Source organism: Chrysemys picta, chromosome 11, assembly GCF_011386835.1.
Source record: "Chrysemys picta bellii isolate R12L10 chromosome 11, ASM1138683v2, whole genome shotgun sequence".
NCBI lineage: Eukaryota > Metazoa > Chordata > Testudines > Emydidae > Chrysemys > Chrysemys picta.
In genome coordinates this window covers 17,479,303-17,493,966 of record NC_088801.1, presented here as the reverse complement: position 1 = coordinate 17,493,966, position 14,664 = coordinate 17,479,303, and the positions used below count along the sequence as shown (strand labels likewise).

The 14,664-nt window shown below is 41.8% G+C and overlaps 1 protein-coding gene across 2 annotated transcripts in view; it reads left to right on the top strand.

The window, feature by feature from the left end:
* NCKAP5 (NCK associated protein 5) overlaps positions 1 to 14,664 on the top strand; it is a 605,695-nt gene that overhangs the window by 121,811 nt on the left and 469,220 nt on the right. The gene's annotated exons all lie outside the window — the stretch shown is intronic.

Sequence of the window (14,664 nt, the reverse complement as noted above, 5' to 3'; positions counted from 1 at the left end):
TTTACACTGTGTTGAAGGCCTGAGTCAATCTAATAAATCTTTCAGGTTTCTGTGTCATGAGAGCCCAAGCACAGCCATGAGTCGCAAACCATTCAAACTCAATTGGGTAGAGGACCTCACTGCCAGAATGTGTTCAGTGCAGAAGACAGGTTTCTTTCAAACCACTCCTGACCAATATTTAGAGTGAGGGCCAGATCCTCAGCTAGTGTAAGTCAGTGTAGCTCCTTTGATATTGGGAGACATCACAATACAGAGGAGGATTGGAATATTATACAGAATGATTTAGGTGACCTCAAAGACCGATGTGAGAAAAATGGGATGAAATTCAGTAGTACAAAGTGCAAGATCATGGAGATCTGGGTGTATGGGTCAATCACAGGATGACTGAGCCACCGGTGTGATGCAGCTGTGAAAAAGGCAAATGCAATTCTAGGATGTATTAGGCGAGGCATTCCCAGTAGAGAGAGAGAGAAGTATTAATGCCATTGTACAAGACACTGGTAACACTGCATTTGGAATACTGTCTACAATTCTGTCACCTGCGTTAAAGAAAGATATCAATTGAAACAGGTGCAGAGAAGAGCTACTAGGATAATCAGAGGGCCTATCTTATGAGTAGAGACGGAAAGAGCTTGGCTTGTTTAGCCTAGCAAAAAAGGCAGGGAGGGGATATGATTGCTCTGGATAAATACATCAGGGAGGTAAATACCAGAGAGAGTGAAGAGCTATTTAAGCTAAATGGCAGTGTTGGCACAAGAACAAATAGGTATAAAGTGGGCATGTACAAATTCAGACTGGAAATTAGAAGAACATTTCTAAAAATCAGAGGAGTGAGCTTCTGGAACAGCCTCCCCTCAGGAGTTAAGGGGGCAAACAACTTAATTAGTTTTTAAGAAAGAGTTGGACAATTTTTGAGTATGATTGTATGACAGGGTTGCTTGTGGTAGTAGGGGACAGGACTGACTTTTGGTTTATGTCTTATGTTCCTAAAATGAACCTCATGCTTCAAGGTTTCAGCAAGGCACATGCAGGGGTCAGGAAGGGATTCCACCCCCAATCCCTCCCAACCCCTCACCATACAATGTATTCTGGGGGTTGGGATTTTTTTTTATCTCCTTCCTCCGAAGTATCAGGGATGGGCGTGACTGGAGATAGGACATTAGACAGGGTGGGCCATGGCTTCAAGGTGACACTGAGGTTTGTCTCTCTCTGGTGGTTGTCTAGATGGTTCTTGCTCACATGCTCAGGGTCTAAATGATAGCCATATGTGGGGTTGGAAAAGAATTTTCCCCAGGTCAGATTGGCAATGGCTGTGGGGGGTTTTCACCTTTGTCTGCAATGTGTGAGTGCAGGTCATTTGCCAGGATTATTCGGGTATATCACATTTAATCATTTCCTTGCCATTGCATGGTCCTCAGGTATTGGTGCACCTTAGTCCCTCCTATTGTCTGCCCGTGGCACATAAGAATGGTCATAGTGGGTCTGACCAATGGTCCATCTAGCACAGTATCCTGTCTTCCAACGGTGGCCGATGCCAGATACTTCAGAGAGAATAAACAGAACAGGGCAATTGTCAAGTGATACATCTTCTGTCATCCAGTCCCAACTTCCAGCAGCTGGAGGATCAGGGACACCCAGAGCATGGGGTTGTGTCCTTGACAATCTTGGCTAACAGCCATTGATGGACCTATCCTCCATGAACTTATCTAATTCTTTTTTGAACAACTTATACTTTTTGGCCTTCACAACATCTCCTGGCAACAAGTTCCACAGGTTGATTATTCATTGTGTGAAGAAGTACTTCCTTTTGTTTGTTTTAAACCTGCTGCCTATTAAGTTCATTGGGTGCCCCCTGGTTCTTGTGTTATATAAAGGGGTAAATAACACTTTCTTATTCATTGTCTCCACACCATTCATGATTTTATAGACCTCTATCATATCCCCTCTAAATCACCTCTTTTTTTTTTTTAAGTTGAACAGTCCCAGTCTTTTTAATCTCTCCTCTTATGGAAGATGTTCCATACCTGTACTCATTTTTGTTGCCCTCCTGTATACTTTTTCCTGTTCTAATATATCTTTTTTGAGATGCAATGACTAGAACTGCATGCAATGTTCAAGGTGCAGGCAAACCATGGATTTATATAGTGGCATTATTATATATTATGTCTTCTTATCTATTCCTTTCTACTGCTTCCTAATGTTCTGTTAGCTTTTTTGACTGCTACTGCACACTGAACAGTTGTTTTCAGAAAATTATCCACAATGACTCCAAGATCTTTCTTGAGTGAGAACAGCTAATTAGACTGCACCATTTTGTATGTATAGTTGGGATTATGTTTGGATTTATCAACATTGTATTTCATCTGTCATTTTGTTGCCTAGTCATCCAATTTTGTGAGCTCCCTTTATAACCCCTTGCAGTCAGCTTTGGATTTAACTACCTTGAGTAAATTAGTACCATCTGCAAACTTTACTACTTCATTGTTTACCCCCTTTTCAAGATCATTTTTGAATGTTTTGAATAGCACTGGTCCCAGTACAGATCCTTGGGGCGCACCATTATTAACCTCTCTCCTTTGTGAAAACTGACCATTTAGTCTTACTTTTTGTTTCCTATATTTAACCAGTTACTGTTCCATGAGAGGAACTTCCTATCAATGACTGCTTACTGTGCTTAAGAGCTTTTGGTTTGGGACTTTGTCAAAGGCTCTCTAAAAGTCCAAGTTCATACTGTCAACAGGATCATCCTTCTCCACATGTTTGTTGACCTCCTCAATTAATTCTAATAGATTGGTGAGGCATGATTTCCCTTTACAAAACCCGTGTTGACTCTTCTTCAACATACTATGTAGAAGTTCCTCTATGTGTCCGATAATTCTGTTCTTTCCTATAGTTTCAGCCAGTTTGCCTGGTGCTGAAGTTAGGCTTACCAGCCTGTAATTGTTAGGACTGCCTCTGGAGCTTTTTAAAAATCAATGTTACATTAGCTATCCTCCAGGCATCTGTTACAGAGGCTGATTCAAGTGATAGGTTACATATCACAGTTAGTAGTTCCACAATTTCATATCTGAGTTCCTACAGAACTCTTGGAAGAATACCATCTGGTCATGGTGACCTTTTGCTGTTTAATTTATCAATTTGTTCCAAAACCTCTTTTATTGACTACTCAGTTTGGGATAGTTGCTCAGATTTGTCACCAGATTTGTCTTTCATGAGTTCTCTTTTAGCATCTTGATCATCCAGTGGTCCCACCGATTGATTGGCAGGCTTCCTGCTTCTGCTGTACCTAAACACTTTTTTCCTGTTAATTTCTGTGTCTTTTGCTAGTTGCTCTTCAAATTCTTTTTTGGTCTGCCTCAATATACTTTTACACTTGACTTGCCAGAGTTTATGCTCCTTTCTCTTTTCCTCAGTAGGTTTTGACGTTTAATTTTTAAAGGATGTCTTTTTTTGCCTCTAACTGCCTCTTTTTCTCTACTGTTTAGTTAGGTGGCAGTGTTTTGGTCCTCATACTGTTTTTCGGGGGGGGTAGGGGGGGCTGTTGTCAATTAGATAGTCTAGTCTACTATGGGCTGTAATACTTTAGTCTAATTTTGGTTGTTGGGTTTAGTGTGTGGGTGCTGGGTGGTGTTGGAGGCCTGTGATATACAGGTCAAACTAGATGGTCTGGTGAGCCCTTCTGGCCTTAAACTCTATGACTTTGTCAGTTGGAGCTAATTTGATTTTTACCAGCGGAAACTCTGACTTGGAATATTAGTCAGAGGGAGTGAAATAAACTCTGTTTACTTAAGACATACAGTAGCTCCCTTTTTGAGCTGTCTGTTTCTGTGGGGATTGACAATCTCTGGTGCATGCTCCTCTTATTTTCTTTCTGTCTCAGATGACTGTTTTCCAGTTTGGTTCTACAGGACACTCAGTTAACAGATCATGACTCACTACACACAGACTTGCTTTGAGTAAAAAATGCCCCATTGCCCATTTATTTTGGAGCAAGTTTTGGCAATTGAAGCTGCCAAGAGGCAGTTTTCATGTACCTTGGAGCAGCTGCAGTACTGGGAGGAGAATAAATATTTTCTTTTACTCACAAACAAAACACATTCTCCTATTTGAACCCTTGTGCCAATGCCTTGACTATATGGAAGTCTATCAAAATGATCAGCCTTAACCCAATGGCAGCTCTTGAGGCTGTGATTTGTACAACTCAGGTCTCTGAGGTGGCCAAGTCAGTGCATCTTTGTTCATCTTGCTCTTGAAATTTGTTACTAAACTCGTTACCCTTCCACTCCATTTCATAGATGTTGGAGGTCTGAAGCTGTGCTGAGAAACACAGGTGCAAATTCTATTAAGAAACGGTACATTTAAAGAGTACAGACATGCTGCACCGTCCATGCCACTACCATGTTGGCTGGCGTAAAAGCCTTCAACATGTAGCACAACTCCATTAAATATCTGCCTGAAAACAGGGTACCACAACAAACAACAACTAGGCATTGTGTCCTGATTTATATGTTCTCCTTAGTTAGATGGATGCCCAGGGAAATATATAGTATCACCTCAGGTAGACTGACTTTTGAAATTTTCTTCTGTTTAAATTGTGGGATGCATGTGACACTCTCCCCAATTTAAACATATTTTGGGGATGAGACTGTGGTTTCTGATTAAACCAGCATAGGCTGAAACAAATGAATAGCAGCAGATACAAATCTATATAAGGATGATCACGAACATGGTAAAATAGATTTACCTGCATAAGACCACTACATTCCCCAATTTAAATCTACTCAAGGCACCCAGATGCCATGGTATGTAGTAAGTAATTGTCAATATAATAATAATAAAGAACTGATTTTCAGTGTAAGGTGTTTGTCTTCTGTGCCAGGCTCTCTATGCAGAACCAAAGGGCTCATGCGAATACAGACCAACTTTCAACAGTGACCCGAGGAGAAAAATTGCGCCCGAGGCACTGGCTTTAATATATGGAGCTATACCTATCTCATAGAACTGGAAGGGACCCCAAAAGGTCATCGAGTCTAGCCCCCTGCCTTCACTAGCAGGACTAAGTACTGATTTTTTGCCCCAGATCCCTAAGTGTTCCCCTAAGGATTGAACTCACAACCCTGGGTTTAGCAGGCCAACGCTCAAACCACTGAGCTATCCCTCCAGTTGGCATAGCTATAAAACCCTTCTGTGACATAATGGTAATGGGGCACTGAAAGAATAATGACTCTTTCCTTTATCATTGAACAAGGAACTTTATTAGAATAAGGCAAAAATTAATAGCCCCAAAGCTTCTCTGTCTCTCTCGCCCTGGAACCAGCCTTCATCTCCCTCACTTTAGCCCGTCTTCCTTCTACAGATTTACAGAAACAGTATACCTATCCTAATAACTCTTTACCAAGTAGTCACGGGAAAGCTGAGAAACGTCACCCAAGCTGTTGGAATGAATCAAAAGTCAGAAGTTTACCTCATGTGAAAGGGAGTGTGTGTGGAAGTTGGGGAGGGGGTGGTATTAAAAGGCTGAAGAGAAGCAGCACTGAAGTTTGGGAGAGTCAGATGGGTTGCTATGAGGGGGCTGCAAGGCCCACCCAGAGATCTCAGCTTTGCATCTGTCCCTGCTTCTGATACAAGGAATCTAAACTGTTGTATGCCAGTTATGTGGTCTTCAGAAACAAAGAGAAGAGAGACTCCTGTCAGGCCAGACAAAGGCTTGATCATATCCTCCTCAGATATGCCAGGATCCTGAGCTTAGCTAGGAGAGTAGAAACCATGAATGGCTCTGGGTAGCCACCTGCCATGATTTAGCGTAGGCTTCACAACCTCATCCTAGCACAGAGGCTCAGTGTGTCCTAAATTTGCTCTATCTGCTTGCAATTCTGTGCTGTCTGTCTCCTACCCCATTCAAAGAAGCCCTTTACCCACAATGGATTGCCAGCATTTATGCGCTTCAGAGTGACATTTTGTGTAGGTGTTTGGTAGCCCTAACTAGCGCGCAGGCAATAGGCTTTCGTACAGAACTGGCACGATTGAGGCAGAATTCCTTGTGCAGATTTATCCTCATCCCTTCAAGATTAACTTCTAACCTCCAGCTTCAATCCACTCCTGTGGAGAGAGTAGAAGTGTGAAGCCATGGACTGAGGAACCAGTGTTGTAAGGCCACTGAGAAGGGTCTGCAGCCACCAAGCGGGCCAGCCAAGGACAATATCTGGGATAGCTATGCATGCTTGTCCCAAGTTCCAATATATCAGGGGTGTATTCCCCGAAATTTCCTCAAACCCTGTGAAACTAGAAGGATGTGTTCCCTGCCCCTTCTATGTCACCTTGACACCTCTTTCCTAGAGGAGTAAAGCATTGATTTTTCTATAGTCAAAAGTTAGTTTTCCTCCCTTTATGTGGCTCAGTGTTACACAGAATCAGCTAAAGCAGTATTCCCAGCTCCAAATGTTCAAGCATCATGAGTCAGGCCCAGAAAATGAGATTGGTTTAAAAATTGAGATTAAAAGATACATTTGCAGTTTTGTGTTTGCCTTCTGATTTTAGATCTTTTATAGGTCTCGCTTGGGTGACATTCTCAAGTTTTTCTACTCAATCCTGAGATCTAGAAACTTACTTTTTTTTAAAAAAATTGGAAGCTGAGAGTCTCACCTAATCCCAATAACCCAGGAGGTGAGGCTTTAAGGAAAACACCAAATACTGTGAGACGCTCAATGCAACAGTGAGAGTTGGCAGCAATGTGAAGAGAAAGATTTACCATCATAGTGAATATGCTGTAGCACCGTGATTGCAGGAATGGAGTATGCATCAATAGTGGAGACTGTTGTAGGGCTATCAAACCTTTCTTTTTTAATGAATTTTTCCTATCTATCTTGTCTCCTCCGCATCAATCTATTGTGTGGACAGGCTGGCAGGCAGCGTGCTTACCTCAGTTAATTCACTTTCAGACTAAGAATAATACCGTATCTGTACTGTGTGCTTAGCATTCTTTGGAAAATGCCTTGGATTCAAAGCCTGTTAAGTCTTCCAAGTGGGCTTGCACTACATTGTGCTAGCCTGTCAGCTAGAATTGTTTTTATTTTTAGATACAGAATACCCTAACTTGGAGACTCTTCAAAAACTCTATGTAATGTAAGGCTACCGAGTCCTGACTCCAAGTCCCCAGAAGCACATTTCATAGAGTTGTTTACACAGCCTCTTAATTCTCTCCCTCCCAAGGGCAGTCTAATGGGGAATCTGAAGTGTATCATAATGGATATTTTCCCTCAAATCCTTTAACTTTAAATCCTTCCTTCTAATTCTAGTGCTAGTTAATCTCACGGCTTCTTTTTGTGTGTTATCTGCTGTCTGAAGAGACTTGGATTTGATATAATAAGAAATGGGTGTGTGTGACGCAACACATACTTTATACCTGCAGAAGATTTCTATTTGATAATAAATGGATAAATATTGGCAACATCTGAAAAACAAAAGTGGAAGCAGAATGTGATTTTTAGCCCCATTTGATAAGAAACCAAAGAGGGGTAATTTAATCATAATTTCTTTTCATTATGAAGTACCCTAAGCAAGTTTTAAAAAAATACTTTTTATGTGAATGTACTGAATTTTAGAATTTTAGTGTAAGGTTTCAGTTCTACTTGATCTCTTCCGTATGTTTTGCAGTAATATGCATGGATCAGCAGTGAAACAGCCTCTCAGCAGCTAGTTCTGAATTCCTATTGATACTACCTGTTGTTGCTTTTGAGTAAATGGGTCCTCTAACTTTGCAAAAATCAAAGTATTCAAATGGCAAATAGTCATAAGATCAGACACCATCCAAACAAGTTAGCTTGCCTTCCAGCTATTTGAATATTCATCAGAGTTTCATTTCCCATAGCCATTTTGTCGATCATGCAACTCTGATTACAAATTTACCATGCTGAAACCAATTTAAATAAGTTTGCATTTCTTAAATGTACTGGTTGGTTAAAACATCCATTTAGTTTACGATGTTGTGAAATTATTTGGTATAGGCACAGAAGACACGGCTGCATTAGCATTTCTGTCCAAGATTAAGAGTCAGATTCTTCAACTGGTGTAAATCCAGAGTAACTCCACTGGATTCAATAAAACAATAGAGATGAGATGAAAAAATCTAGCCTTATGCCTGTGAATGACATTGACACTGTTTAAAAAAAAAAAATCTGTTAGTCTTTAAAGTGCCACCGGACTCCTCGTTGTTTTTGAGGATACAGGCTGACATGGTTACCCCTCTGATGCTTGATAATTGACACTGTTGGCAACTACAGTAGAAATGTGGTCAAGAATCTGAAAATACGGTGCAATCTAAAGCTATTTTGCATAATAGTGGCATGATGTATTGCAGAGTTTATTGTAAAACCATTTAGCTATGCCAAGCCCTTTAATGCTGCTTTGAGGAGTTTTGCTTTACAGTATCATTCAAACAGCAGCACTCGAATCCCCTGTTATTGCTGGTAAAAAGTAAATATTTGCAGTGAATAGACTGCCTTACAGTGCACACATTTGACAGTACGCACATTTACTTTTTTTTTCTAACCATACTTGTAAGAGTTAGCAAACCATCCACAGCAATGACAGAAAGTGGAGGCTTTTGTAACATTTATGTTTTTAGTGTTCCTTTAAAGGTGTGAAGTCATAGGTATTAATAACCTTTATTTAAGATTAACAAAGGTTTATTTGTTTAGTTGGTTGGTGATTTTGCCTGGAAATTTATGATTTTTTACTGCTTTGCCTGTACAAGCTACACACAACATAGAATTTTGGACTTACTTTCTCTTATCTTAGTTTTGCAATAATACGTTCTTTCCTAGTCTCTGTGACCTCCAATGATTAATATTTGGTCTTTGTGTACTGGATAATAGAGAACAGTTGGGGCGAATGACCTTTAACTATCCCCAAAGTTTGGTTTCAGTTTTATGGGCATAACATTGTTGATCCCACATCCATCAACATTTATAGCCTGCAGCTATACTTCCTTGGGCTGTGATCTCATTTGCTCCCATATACAAAGCAAAATTTGGGTTTGGCCAGTATTTGAATGGGAAGTCTCCAAGGAAATCCTCAATGCTGTAAGAATTGTTGTTTGTAATTCATTAGGTGGCACTTTTCCTTTTGATCAGTACTGAACCAACTCCCCAGAATAGTGCAGGAGGGCCCTGTGCCATTTTATGTGCCATCTCTCAGAGGAGATAAGAATTAGCCCTTTAAGGAAAGTGTGGAATGTGTAGGGGTAAAACAGTACTGAGTTAAGGGTGCCTGAAGCTGTCCTCGGCCATAAAGATCTTCGTGTCGCCTGTCTCCTTCTCCAGCCCCATGGAGGCTCCACTAGTGTGCTGCCTCTGGGGCGCCTGGATCCCGGCTGCCGCCCCGTGCCCAGGGCTGTGTGGGCTTTGCTGCTGCTCCACTAGAGACCCATGTGGGCTGAACACCCACCTGAAGGTGAGGGGGGACACGGCTCCATCGGCGGCCACCTGAGCACCCCGCTGCCTCCACTAACTGATCTCTGCTCGCCTCCCCGGGGAGCGGGGTCCTTGCAAAGCAGGCAGCTGCGATTCCCCTTAGCTGCGGCAGCTGCGCTGCAGCCCCCATGGCTGGACTCGGGTACCTCCCCGTCTCCCCGGGAACCCGGGCGGTTCTCTGCTCCTAATAATATGTTTAATCATAAGTGACGTGGGACAGCAGCGGAGCCCTGCATAAAACGTGGGGGTGCTGCAGCGCCCCCCCACACCCAGGGCCTCTGACAGGCAGGAGCAAAAGGGGCAGCTGCACTGGGGCCCAGACATTTAAAAGGGCCCAGGGCTCCTGGCCGCCACTGCTACCGCAGCAATGGCTGGAGCCCCAGGCCCTTTAAATCACTACCAGAGCCACGGATACTGCAGTCTGGGCAGCACTGAAAGGCTGGCTAGGGGAGGCTAACCCCCAGCCCCGCCCCTTCCACCCAAGGCCCTGCCCCTTCTGGGGGCCCAGAGCCGCCCCCCCCCCACCTTTCCCAGGGGCCCGGCAATTCTGTCGGCAGCCTTGCCCGCACCCCTAGTCCCTGCATCTATGGTCCTGGCTGCTGCCCCGTGGCCAATGCCCAGGTCTGGACCTGCGCCTGGGGTGGACAGGGGTCTGGCTTTCTTTTTCTTGGCTGGGTCCTGAGGGGGGGTCCCTGAAAATGAAGTTGCGCACACGGCCCCACTAACTCTCAATCCGCCACTGCGTAGAGTCAGTGTCGATGTAGTTAGGTCAAGGCAGTGTCAGTGTGGACACTTTTTTGCCTATGTCAACTGTTACTGGCCTTCAGAAGCCATCCCACAATGCCCGACACTGACAGTATAATCGGTACAAGTGCTCCTGATAAGGCTGCACACCGCCCACACAAGGAGCAAAGTATAGACACATACTAGCGATATAAATACTGCGGCAGCTGAATGCTGCCGTAAGTTAAGTCAACTTAATTTTGAAGTGTAGACATGCCCTGAGTACCTTTCCCAGGCCTGAAGAAGAGCTCTGTGTAGCTCGAAAGCATGTGTCTCTCACCAACAGAAGTTGGTCCAATAAAAGATATTCCCTCACCCACCATGTCTTTGGAAAGGAGGAATGATGCACTGTCCTAATTTCTGTGAGGGGATGAATGATAGAGGAGGAATTTCCTCTTTATTCCTAGAGATGCTAAGCACTGTTCTAGTTTCTTAAGCCTGTGAAGTGGACTTAATTACATGTCTGATAGCAAATGTAGTAGGAAAAGGGCCTGAAACATAAGCCCATGTATCAGAGGCCTGGTATGAGGCCTGAGGCCTGGGCTAAAGTCGTTAAAACCTTGCTGATATGAAGCAAAGTCAAGTTGTAAGCAAAAGGCAGGCCCTGCTCACAGAATTTGGCAAGCATAGGGTTGATATTGCAAAAACACATATTCCTAAGAAGTGCTAGGTCGTCTTCATGCAAGCACATTCCAGAAGGGTGGTACCAGCACACCCCACTAAACACATTCCCCGAAGATAACAGGAACATTCTGACCCATCTTAAGGATAAGGTCAGGATGAGAGCATGATGAATAGAGATGTTTTGATCACACCTACTGGTACAATGGGTGGTGCCCTAATGCGTTAGAGGGTGGCACCCTGATACATCAAGGATGATACATAACTGTTTGTATTGCTGTATAAAGATGTATCTCAGAGGGAGTGTCTTTGTCTGGCCTAGGGGATAGTGGAAAGTCCCGCCACTAACTGAGCCGGTCCATTGTCACGAGCAGACATGTGTTAGTGTACCTGTAACCATTGAGCCAGGGCATTAGCTTATTAGTTTATTGCTTCATCGGCAATAAACCTGACCAAGTGCCTTCACTACGAGCCAAGTCTGTGGATTTATTGGGTGGTTCATTCGAGGTCTGTTGTGCCAGCTGTCTGCGCAGAGCTGGGACAGCACACAGTAGAACACACAGAACACGCACGCAGCCAAACATCTGACGACAGCAATGTGTGTTCTTAATATTCTGAACAATGTGCCTAAACAAAGTAAAACATGGATACCTATTAATCAGTGCATTAAACAATACATCATATTAGTATAGCTGGGTCTATTGTAAGAAATTATTTAGTATGTATGTAAGTGAGGCATTTCCTTTTCATGTATACATTTTTTCAGCCTTATATGCTGAAAAGGGAACTTTAATAATTGATTAACATTTTTTATTGTTTCTCATGAAAAAGTAATGCTGTTCAGTTTGTTGCATGATGTAAATAATGTGGGGATGCTAATCTTGCAATTATACTGGATATTGTGTGATGTACAGTATTCATCTTAGTGTGTGCTCATTAAACTTTGAAGGACAACTTTGTGAGTGTAACACAAATTGGCTTTCCCTACTTAGCCCATGGCATTGAAGGGAATTATTAAAAGCAAGTACCAAAAACAATGACATATATTCAGCATCTTTTGACATCCACTTACTACTGCACAGGAACTTAGTGCGATAGATTTGTCATTCAAAATGGCGCAAGGGACGGTTTGTACTTTGTATTCTAACAAATCAAGACTGTGCAACCTGTTTTAGGGATTTGAATCTAAGGATTGTATTTTGTCTTAGGGATTGTATTTTTCAAAGTGCTGAACACTAGCTTAACTTTGATCCCTCTGAGAACAATCAAAGTTTTATCTCTGATTGACTTCAGTGGGAGTAGAGTGAGGCCAATTCTGAGTGTTTTTGAAAATCCCACCCAATGTTTTCTGGCTCACAAATGTACCACTAGCACCATTCATTTTCCTTCCTGCACTGTGACACAAGACCTGATCCAGGCCTTTCTTATTCTTTCAGGCCAAGCTCCCATTGATAACAATAAGAATTTGACCTGTGTAAGGAAGTCAGGATTAGGCCCATTATATCTAACAAATAGCTCAGCAGAGAAAATTGAAGTCAGTGAGATCAACAAGTGCAGCTGAGGGTAAAATTTGGGAGTGTTATGTACCGAAAGACTCTCAGCCATTATGTGCATGTGAAAGAATGGTTATGTCTGTGTAAGAAAAAGGTCAAAATTCTTGTCTCAGATTGACTGGATTGTACTCAATTGTGGTGTTATGTTTTTTCTACATATGTGGAACTCCAGCTGACACAAAAAACAGCCTTTATGGTTCACCTTTCAGTTAAATATATAACATACATTTTTTTAAAAAGGGATTTATAATTGGAGTGCTGAAAACTGTTAACTATACCCCCTTGGCCTGGATGCTGTAATATACTTGTGATCTGTTATTGAGGTTCTCCATATTTCAGGAAGGTTTAGAAACAATGCAGACTTTGGAAACTAACCCCACAAAGCCATACAACTGTTTTTTTTTGTTGTTTTTTTTTTAAGAAGACTGAAATCAGTCTGCACACTTAGTTGAAGAGCTACTTCTCACTATCTGAAACTTTGGTAATCAGTTCCGATCACCATCAGGGGATACATTAATGGGCAGCAGCTGTGGAAAGCTATTCAAGTTAGCTTCCCCAACCAAGCTGTTTGGGTTACGTATTGGGGGAGGAGGGAAAGAGAGAGAGAGAGAGAGAATTACATTAAGGGCACACAGGTTTTTTGGACCAGACCTTGCAGTATGTCATTCTAAAGCTCATGGTATTTTGCATAGGTTAAAATATTAGGCAATGTTCCTGTGAGTGAGAGACTTGTCTTGTATTTTTTTCCCTATGTGTGCAAATTGTGAATCAAATTCTGTACTATAAAAAAACAAAATTTTAAATAACTTACCATGAAGCATTCTCCTGGCTTTGGGGCATCCTTTTTGAAAATTTTCAGAGTAGCAGCCGTGTTAGTCTGTATCCGCAAAAAGAAGAACAGGAGGACTTGTGGCACCTTAGAGACTAACAAATTTATTAGAGCATAAGCTTTCGTGGACTACAGCCCACTTCTTCGGATGCATATAGAATGGAACATATATTGAGGAGATATATATACACACATACAGAGAGCATAAATAGGTGGGAGTTGTCTTACCACCTCTGAGAGGCCAATTAATTAAGAGAAAAAAAAACTTTTGAAGTGATAATCAAGCTAGCCGAGTACAGACAGACAGTTAGATAACAAGTGTGAGAGATTCAATGTTTGTAATGGCTCAACCATTCCCAGTCCTTATTTAAACCGGAGTTGATTGTGTCTAGTTTGCATATCAATTCTAGCTCAGCAGTTTCTCGTTGGAGTCTGTTTTTGAAGTTTTTCTGTTGTAATATAGCCACCCGCAGGTCTGTCACTGAATGAATACTCAAAAACCAGTGGGAGAACACTTTAACCTGTCTGGTCATTCAGTGACAGACCTGCGGGTGGCTATATTACAACAGAAAAACTTCAAAAACAGACTCCAACGAGAAACTGCTGAGCTAGAATTGATATGCAAACTAGACACAATCAACTCCGGTTTAAATAAGGACTGGGAATGGTTGAGCCATTACAAACATTGAATCTCTCACACTTGTTATCTAACTGTCTGTCTGTACTCGGCTAGCTTGATTATCACTTCAAAAGTTTTTTTTTCTCTTAATTAATTGGCCTCTCAGAGGTGGTAAGACAACTCCCACCTATTTATGCTCTCTGTATGTGTGTATATATATCTCCTCAATATATGTTCCATTCTATATGCATCCGAAGAAGTGGGCTGTAGTCCACGAAAGCTTATGCTCTAATAAATTTGTTAGTCTCTAAGGTGCCACAAGTCCTCCTGTTCTTCTTTTTGAAAATGTGCACTCTAGGCTCAGATCTGTTGTTCCTTCTAAGGATTTATTAATGTTTTGTTTATGTTCTTTGTTTAGCATTTGCATTATTGTCTAGCACAAGTCTTGTTTTTGTGTCATTGCTTGCCTATGAACTTCCCCCTGCCCCCATCAATAATAATGGTTACAGTCCTTATCTGTGGATTGTTAGGAATCGGATCTTAGATTATCACCAGTGTTACTTTCAAATTCCATCAGTGAATATATCAACTGAAATTCACTAAAAAAAATGCCTGGTTGACAAAGTGACATGTGGTATCTTGTAATCCTAATGGATAGGTTATATCAACAACACAATATCCTTCATAATTAGACAAAAAAATCCTCTGCCATTTTGTGATTAATAGTAACAGTTCTATATTGTTAGTGATGAGACCACTCATTTACCCCAATCAAAAATGTTATTAAAT